A 9,594-nucleotide genomic window follows, 5' to 3' on the forward strand; every position below is an offset into this window, starting at 1 on the left:
TTTCTACTTTGTGGAATCTATGAATTTATTATGGTGATGAAAGCAGAGAAGTTTTAGAAAACTGACCGTTCTTTGAACACTGTTCCTGATAGAACAAAGAGTAATTGTTTGTTTACTATCTATCTATTCCAGGTTGTAGACTTCTGAAGGCGTAGCCACGCCTGATTTTGTCATTCCACTTCCAGCATTTAAAAGAGGGTCTGATCAAAGTATATTAATTAATTAATAGAATATTTGATATTATCTGCCTAAATAAACACAGGGACACTATAAAAGAAGAAATCATGTTGAATTAATCACAACAATTTGTATTGACTTTTTAAAAATTTGAAACCACTGTGAATGCTACTAATAAGCAAAGTCAGACTTAACTAAATAAAAATGTTCCTACCACTTAGAGCTGTATTTTGATTACTGTTTTTGTGAGTTCTGAGTCACAGAACATAATAAAATAATAGTAAGCTCTGGCTGGTGTAGCTCAGTGGATTGAGCGCGGACCTGCAAGCCACATGATCTCGGTTCGATTCCCAGTCAGGGCACAGACCTGGGTTGCAGGCCAGTTCCCAGTTCCGGTTCCCAGCAGCGGATGCATGAGAGGCAACCATACATTGATATTTCTCTCCCTCTCTCATTCCCATCCCCTCTAAAAGATGAATAAATAAAATCTTGAAAAAATAATAGTAAGTATTCATCTTTAAAATGTTTTAAGATTATATATTTCTGGATTGAATGGGGACATTCTAGTAATATTTATTCACATTAAATATTCTAAAATTTGAATGGTTTTAAAAAGTATTATTTGGTGCTCGCTTCAGCACATATACTAAAATTGGAACAATACAGAGAAGATTAGTATGGCCCCTGCACAAGGATGACACGCAAATTTGTGAAGCGTTCCTTATTTTTAAAGAATATGCCTCCACAAAACTGGCTCTACAAGAATTACTAAAAGGGCTGCTTTAAGGAAAGGAAGGAAAAGAGAGAGACAGAGAGGAACACAGTTTCACAAATGGCAATGAATAAGCACCTTTCAATAATAACCTTAAACGTAAATGGATTAAATGCACCAATTAAGAGACATAGAATAGCTGAATGGATAAGAAAGCATGATCCACACATATGCTGCCTACAAGAGAACCACCTCAGGTCAAAAGACCACCACAGACTGAAAGTGAAAGCATGGAAACAAATCTTCCAAGCAAATGGACAAGAAAAAAAAGCCGGGGTAGCAATCCTCATATCAGACAAAATAGACTTCAAAAAAACGGCCATAAAGAGAGACCCAGAAGGTCACTTCATAATACTCAAGGGAAGAACCCACCAAGAAGACATTAACATCATAAACATATATGCACCCAACACAGGAGCACCCAAACATATAAAGAAAATCCTAGAGGACCTCAAGAAAGATATTAACAGCAACACAATTATAGTAGGGGAATTTAACACCCCACTGTCAAAAATGGAGAGATCTTCCAAACAAAATATCAACAAAGATATAGCAGCATTAAACGACACTCTAGAAGAAATGGACCTAATTGATATATATATAGAGCCTTCCATCCCAAAGAAGCTAAATACACATTCTTTTCCAGTGCACATGGAACATTTTCAAAGATAGATCACATGATAGGACACAAAACGAGTCTCAACAACTTCAGGAAAATAGAAATCATACCAAGCATCTTCTCTGACCACAAGGGACTGAAATTGGAAACCAACCCCAATGGAAAAAACCCAAAACACCCAAAAGCATGGAGATTGAATGGTATGCTATGACACAATGAATGGGTCAAGATTGAAATTAGGGAGGAAATCAAAAAACTTCTTGAAACTAATGAAAATGAACTCACAACAACCCAAAACTTATGGGACACAGTGAAGGTGGTCCTGAGAGGGAAGTTCATACAATACAGGCTCACCTAAAGAGGATAGAAACATTTCAAACAAACAACCTAACCTGACGCCTGCAAGAACTCGAGGAACAACAACAAAGACAGCCCAGAGCCAGTAGAAGGAAGGAAATAACCAAGATCAGAACAGAATTAAATGACATAGAGACTGAAAGCACAATTCTAAAGATCAATGAATCCAGGAGTTGGTTTTTTGAAAAGATAAACAAAATAGACAAACCTTTAAGTAGGCTCATCAAGAAAAGAAGAGAGTGGACCCAAATAAACACAATCAGAAATGAAAGAGGAGAGATTACAAATGATACCACAGAAATAGAAAAGATTGTAAGAAATTACTATGTGGAACTGTATGCCAAGAAATTTGAAAACCTAGGTGAAATGGACAAATTTCTAGAAAAATATAATCTTCCAAAACTCAATGAAAAAGAAGCAGAAAACCTGAACAGGCCAATAACAGCAAATGAAATTGAAGAAGTAATCAAAAAACTCCCATCACACAAAAGCCCTGGGCCAGATGGTTTCACAGGAGAATTCTACAAAGCTTTTAAGGAAGAGCTAACCCCTATTCTTCACAGACTATTCCAAAAAATCCAAAAGGAGGGAAAACTCCCCAACTCTTTCTATGAAGCCAGCATCACCCTAATCCCAAAGCCAGATAGAGACACAACAAAGAAAGAAAATTACAGACCAATATCACTGATGAACATAGATGCTAAAATCCTCAACAAAATATTGGCAAATCGCATCCAACAATATATCAAAAAGATCATACACCACGACCAAGTGGGATTCATCCCGGGGATGCAAGGATGGTTCAATATACGCAAATCAATAAATGTAATACACGAAATAAACAAAAGCAAAGACAAAAACCACATGGTCATATCAATAGATGCGGAAAAAGCTTTTGATAAGGTACAACACCCATTTATGATAAAGGTACTCAGCAAGGTGGGAATAGAGGGAACATTCCTCAATATAATAAAGGCCATATATGAAAGACCTACAGCCAACATCATACTCAATGGGCAAAAACTAAAAGCTTTTCCACTAAGATCAGGTACAAGACAAGGTTGCCCACTTTCACCACTTCTATTCAATATAGTATTAGAAGTTCTAGCTGCAGCGATCAGACAAGAAAAGGAAATAAAAGGCATCCAAATCGGAAAGGAGGAAACAAAACTGGCATTGTTTGCAGATGACATGATAGTGTACATGGAAAACCCTATAGCCTCTACCAAAAAACTGCTGGAACTAATAAATGAATTTGGCATAACAGCGGGATACAAGGTTAATATCCAGAAATCAAAGGCATTTTTGTATACCAACAATGAAGCAGCAGAAGCAGAAATCAGGAAAAAAATCCCATTCGATATAGCAAAAAGAAAAATAAAATATCTGGGAATAAACCTAACCAAGGAGGTAAAAGACCTGTATGCAGAAAACTACACAACACTGAAGAAAGAAATCAAGGAAGACACAAATAAATGGAAACATATACCGTGTTCATGGATTGGAAGAATTAACATCATCAAAATGTCCATACTACCCAAAGCAATTTACAGATTCAATGCAATACCTATTAAAGTACCAATGGCGTATTTCACAGACATAGAACAAACACTTCAAAAATTTATATGGAACCAGAAAAGACCCCGAATAGCTGCTGCAATTTTGAGAAAGAAGAACAAAGTAGGAGGGATCACAATACCTGATATCAAACTGTATTACAAGGCCACTGTAATCAAAACAGCCTGGTACTGGCACAAAAACAGGCACATAGACCAATGGAATAGAACAGAGAGCCCAGAAATAAACCCAACTCTCTACAGTCAATTAATATTCGACAAAGGGGGCAATAACATAAAATGGAGTAAAGACAGCCTTTTCAACAAATGGTGTTGGGAGAACTGGACAGCTACATGCAAAAAAATGAAACTTGAGCACCAACTTACACCATACACCAAAATAAATTCAAGGTGGATAAAAGACTTAAATATAAGCCGTGAAACCATTAAAACCCTAGAGGAGAGCCTTGGCAAGAAAATCTCAGATATTCCACGCAGCAATATTTTTACTGATACGTCCCCTAGAGCAAGGAACATAAAGGAAAGAATAAACAAATGGGATCTCATCAAAATTAAAAGCTTCTGCATGGCTAAGGAAAACAGTATCAAGATACAAAGAGAAGCAACAGCTTGGGAAAACATATTTGCCAATGATACCTCAGATAAGGGTTTAATCTCCAAAATATACAAAGAACTCATTCGGCTCCACTCAAAGAAGACAAGCAACCCAATCAAAAAATGGGCAGAGGACTTGAACAGACATTTCTCCAAGGAGGACATACAGAGAATCCAGAGACACATGAAAAGATGCTCGATATCACTAGCTATCAGAGAGATGCAAATTAAAACCACAATGAGATACCACTTAACACCAGTCAGATTGGCTATCATAAACAAAGAAACAAACAACAAGTGCTGGAGAGGTTGTGGGGAAAAGGGGACTCTAGTTCACTGTTGGTGGGATTGCAGACTGGTACAACCACTATGGAAAACAGTATGGAATTTTCTAAGAAAACTAAAAATGAACGTGCCTTTTGACCCAGCAATTCCACTCTTAGGAGTATATCCTAAGAACCCTGAAACACCAATCCAAAAGAACCTATGCACCCCAATGTTCATAGCAGCACAATTCACGATAGCCAAGAGTTGGAAGCAACCTAGATGCCCATCAGTAAATGACTGGATCAAAAAACTATGGTACATTTACACAATGGAATTCTATGCTGCAGAAAGGAAGAAGGAACTACTACCCTTTGCAACATCATGGATGGAACTGGAAAGCATTATGCTGAGCGAAATAAGCCAGGCGGTGAAAGACAAATACCATATGATATCACCGTTAACAGGAATCTAAACAGTAAAACAAACAAGCAAGCAAAATATGACCAATGACACTCAAATATGGAACAGGCTGTCAGGGTCCAGAGGGGAGAGGGGAGAGAATCATAGGGGAAAAAGGAATGGACTCACATGAACAAGTACAACGGACACATGGACAATAACTTAGGGTGGGGGGCAGAAAGGAGAGGGAGGCGGGGAGCATGGGGTGGGGGGCTGGCAGGGTTTGGAATATAAGACAGAATCCTGTACTTGAACAAGAATTAAATTAAAAAATTATTATTTGCTTATATAACAGTATTGTGTGTAATTTCTTCAGTAGGGTGGCCTTCCTCCCAGAAGTAATTCAGGGATCTGACTTCCTTCATCTCTGTCCATTCCAGGCTTTATCTCCATCTGTACCCAGCTGGCAGAGGAGAAAGAGAATGAGGGAGATTCTGTCAGAGTGTTTTACGGTCTATGAAAGAAAGGGGTTTATACCACCAGCACTCAAACTCACGGAGAGAACTTAGATGTATGACCATATCGAACAGCACAAGGGCCTGGGGAATGCAGACTAACTATCGCTACAAAAAACAGAATGAAGAATTTGGGTACACAGACTTCCAGCCAAGATGGAGGTATAGGTAGACACACTGTGCCTCCTTGCACAACCAAAATAAGGACAACAATTTAAAAACAAAAACCACCTGCACTGATAGAAAATTGAACTATATAGAAGTCCGACAACCAAGGAGTTAAAGTAGACACATTCATCCAGATCAGTAAGAGGAGCACATCTGGGGAGCCAGGATGGAGAGGGCTCACAGCAGGGTGGCTGGTGGACCCCAGGAGAGTAAAGCAGCATCTGGCAGATCCAGCAAGGTGGTGGATTGTGGGGGGGGGGGGGGGCTGTGTACGAGGCGGATGGCCATCCAGGTAGTCCCAGATTCACGCACAGATAAACTAGGGAGAAGAATGAAACCACACAACCCAGGGTCCCAATGTGGAGAAATAAAGACTCAAAACACCAACTGAAAACACCTGTGGGGGTTGAGGTGCTGAGTAAAACTCCCATCCTCACAGGAGAGTTTGTTGGAGAGACCCATGGGGTCCCAGGATGTACACAAACCCATCCACATGGATCAGCACCAGAAGGGCCCAATTTGCTTCTGGGAAGTGGGGAAAGAGACTGAAATCTGTCAGAGAGTGGAGCAAGCACCACTGCTTCCTCTTGGACCCCTGTCCCACTTACAGTGTCACAAAGCCCCAGTGTGGGTTGCCCCAACCTGGTGAATACCTAAGCCTCCATTTTTCAGTATGTAACAGGCATATCAAGACAAAAAAAAATGGCCCAAACAAAAGAACAGATTAAAGCTCTAGAAAAATACAACTAAGCAAAAAAAGATTGCCAACCCATCAGATGCACAGTTCAGAACACTGGTAATCAGGATGCTCACAGAATTGGTTGAATTTGGTCACAAATAAGATGAAAAAGTGAAGGCTACACTAGGTGAAATGAAGGAAAATGTACAGGGAACAGATAGTGATGGGAAGGAAACTGGGACTCCAATCAATGGTGTGGACCAGAAAGAAGAAAAAAACATCCAATCAGAAATGAATGAAGAAACAAGAATTCAAAACAGCAAGGAGAGGCTTAGGAACCTACAGGACATCTTTAAACATTCCAACATCCAAATTATAGGGGTACAAGAAGGAGAAGAGGAAGAGCAACAAGTGGAAAAGTTATTTGAAAAAATAATAAAAGAGAACTTCCCATTATGGCTAAGAAAATGGTCTTCCAGGAAGTCCAGAAAGCTCAGAGAGTCCCAAAGAAGGTGGACCCAAGGAGGAACACACCAAGGCACATCATAATTACATTGCCCAAGATTAAAATGAAAGAGAAAATTCTTGAAGCAGCCAGAGATAAGGGGACAGTCACCTACAAATTAGTTCCCATAAAACTGTCAGCTGATTCTTCAAAAGAGATCTTACAGGCAAGAAGGGCCCGGAAAGAAGTATTCCAAGTCATGAAAGGCAAGGACCTACATCTGAGATTACTCTATCCAGCAAAGCTATCATTTAGAATGGAAGAGCAGAGAAAGTGCTTCCCAGATAAGGTCAAGTTAAAGGAGTTCATCATCACCTAGTCCTTATTACATGAAATGTTGAAGGGACTTATCTAAGAAATTGAAGATAAAAAACATGTACAGTAAAATGACAGCAAATTCACAACAATCATTAACAACCACACCTAAAACAAAAACGAAAACAAACTAAGCAAACAATTAGAACAGGAACAGAATTACAGAAATGGAGATCACATGGAGGGTTATCAACTGGGAAGTGGGAGAAGAGAGGAGGAAAAGGTACAGAGAATAAGTATCATAGATGGTAAGTAGAAAATAGACAAGGGAAGGTTAAGAATAGTGTGGGAAATGTAGAAGCCAAGAACTTATGATCCATGGACATGAATTAAAGGGAGGGGATGTGGGTGGGAGAGGGTGTGCAGGGTGGAGAGAAACGAAGGAGGGAAAATGGGACAAGTGTAACAGCAAAGTCAATAAAATATATTTAAAAAAAGATTTTGAGTAGACGCTTGGTCCTTGCTACTCTGATATTACAATTCTGTAATCTATAATTCCACATGAAAGAATATAGACATTACTTCAATAGAAAATATGTGCAGCTACTCAACTACATTTATTCTAGTCTTTCTTTTTTTTTAGATTTTATTTATTTATTTATCTTTAGAGGGGAAAGGAAGGAGAGAAGGAGAGAAATATCAATGTATGGTTGCTTCTCGTGAGTCCCCTGCTGGGAACTGGCCTGCAACCCAGGCATGTACCCTGACTGAGAATCGAACCGCGATCATGTGGTTTGCAGACCCGTGCTCAATCCACTGTGCTACACCAACCAGGGCTCTGGTCTTTCAGTCATTGGCTGTTTTTCCTTGATAATATGAAGATGTGTAAAAATAAACTGAACTCACCCTAAGCATTTCAGTATGGGAGTGGCCAATAATATTCTAATGCTACTGTGTCACATATTCCCATTTCCTTAGAAAGCTTATCAATGCAAGATTCTGTGAAACTAATTCAGCCGCAGCCTTAGCCCCTGTACTAATTCACATTATTTCCATTAGAATTTCTATTCATTACAGAGACTGGATAAACATAGAAAACAGAATTGGGAAGACATTTAAATTGACTGTAATGAGTCAGTGACTTCTATATTTCCTGTGTTATCTTCAAATGCCAAAGGAAACTATTGGTAATGGGTACAGGACATTGTTAGTTTTCATGATCTATTAACATTTTCTCATAAGTCAATTAAAATAATTGCCTTTATTAAAATAATTAAAGGTCATCTGTAAACTAATTTAGTGTGTGTGTGTGTGTGTGTGTTCTCTCTATAAACAAGTACCAGCAACAAATCTTGGAATATTTACTTTTTATAAGGGAAAATAAAAAGCAAATAAATAATAAAAATAAAGCCAAAAATATTGTAAAATTATGTTATTTTTATTTGCTCCTAGAATTTAGACTGGCCAGTCTAATGCTCATTTTATAAGCTTTCACATACAGGTTCTTACCCACATTTTTTATTTTGAACAATTTTTCACCTAGTTAATTCTCAAGGGTCACGAGTCACGCCTATTTTCTTTGTTTCAAAATTATATCCCCTGGTACCTATGTGCTGCTTACATGTTAGACACTCAATAACTTATTTTAAATGTTGAATATGTATACAATTTGATTTCAAATATTAAGTTTATCTTGACTTACATGTATATCCATAGTCACTCTCACTCACACACACACACACACACACACACACACACACACACACATATCCCCATACACCTCGGCCTCAAAGGTTATTTTCTGTGTGGTTTAAAAAAAAAAAAGATGATTCAGCCCTGGCTGGTGTAGCTCAGTGGATTGAGCTCGGGCCTGCGAACCACAGGATTGCACTTTGATTCCCAGTCAGGACACATGCCTGGGTTTCAGGCCAGTTCCCAGCAGGGGACTCATGAGAGGCAACCATACATTGATATTTCTCTGATATTTCTCTCCTTCTCTCCTTCCCTTCCTCTCTAAAGATAAATAAATAAAATCTTTTTTAAAAAAGATCATTCAGGTTTCAAGTTTTTTCCGTAGCCTGGAAGATCCAAAGTGTCCTTCACAATACCAATGTTATTATTGGTGGTCTTCAATAAAAGTAATAACTTCTATGTACACACAGAAACTATTTTAATCTCAGAATATTATTAATGAATTTTGAAGGAAGGAAAAATATTCACAAGGCTAAGAAAATACTGTAAAAGAAACCACATTTAACAAACATATTTTTCCTTGTCATTCATAAGAACAAGTGCTATTATTTTATAACCTACAAAATACATTCCATTATTTTCTGTAAAACTAACATAAAAATATAAATACTTAACCTTGTATTAAACAACTATAAATAAATAACTATACAATTCAAATTAATAACCTTTCCATTATAATTGTGTAGTTTATCCAAAATGTTTTCTACTTTCTACTTTTACTATTTGAACATTCCCCTTTGCACCTATTCCAGCAAATACACACACATCATGTACATTCTCCTTCTCCTTCCATTATCATTGACTTAATTACCACCATCACTGTGACCCCCACCTCTACCTACCCTCAAAATTAAGATTACAGAAAAGGAAAGTCAGAATGTGACTCATCAAGGATAACCACTCATATGACAAAACATGTTATATTTTTAACAGTTTGGGATCATTCTCAGCAAGATTG

At 38.0% G+C, this 9,594-nt stretch overlaps 1 non-coding gene across 1 annotated transcript; it reads left to right on the forward strand.

Annotated features, from left to right (window-relative positions):
* The first annotated feature begins 802 nt into the window (after positions 1 to 802).
* LOC118996995 (U6 spliceosomal RNA) lies at positions 803 to 906 on the forward strand. Its single transcript, XR_005068582.1, has one exon. It is a non-coding gene; the product is annotated as a U6 spliceosomal RNA (small nuclear RNA).
* Positions 907 to 9,594: the final 8,688 nt, after the last annotated feature.

The sequence above is a fragment of the Sturnira hondurensis genome, unplaced genomic scaffold, assembly GCF_014824575.4.
Source record: "Sturnira hondurensis isolate 20B ecotype Veracruz unplaced genomic scaffold, ASM1482457v3 Scaffold0012012, whole genome shotgun sequence".
Classification (NCBI taxonomy): domain Eukaryota; kingdom Metazoa; phylum Chordata; class Mammalia; order Chiroptera; family Phyllostomidae; genus Sturnira; species Sturnira hondurensis.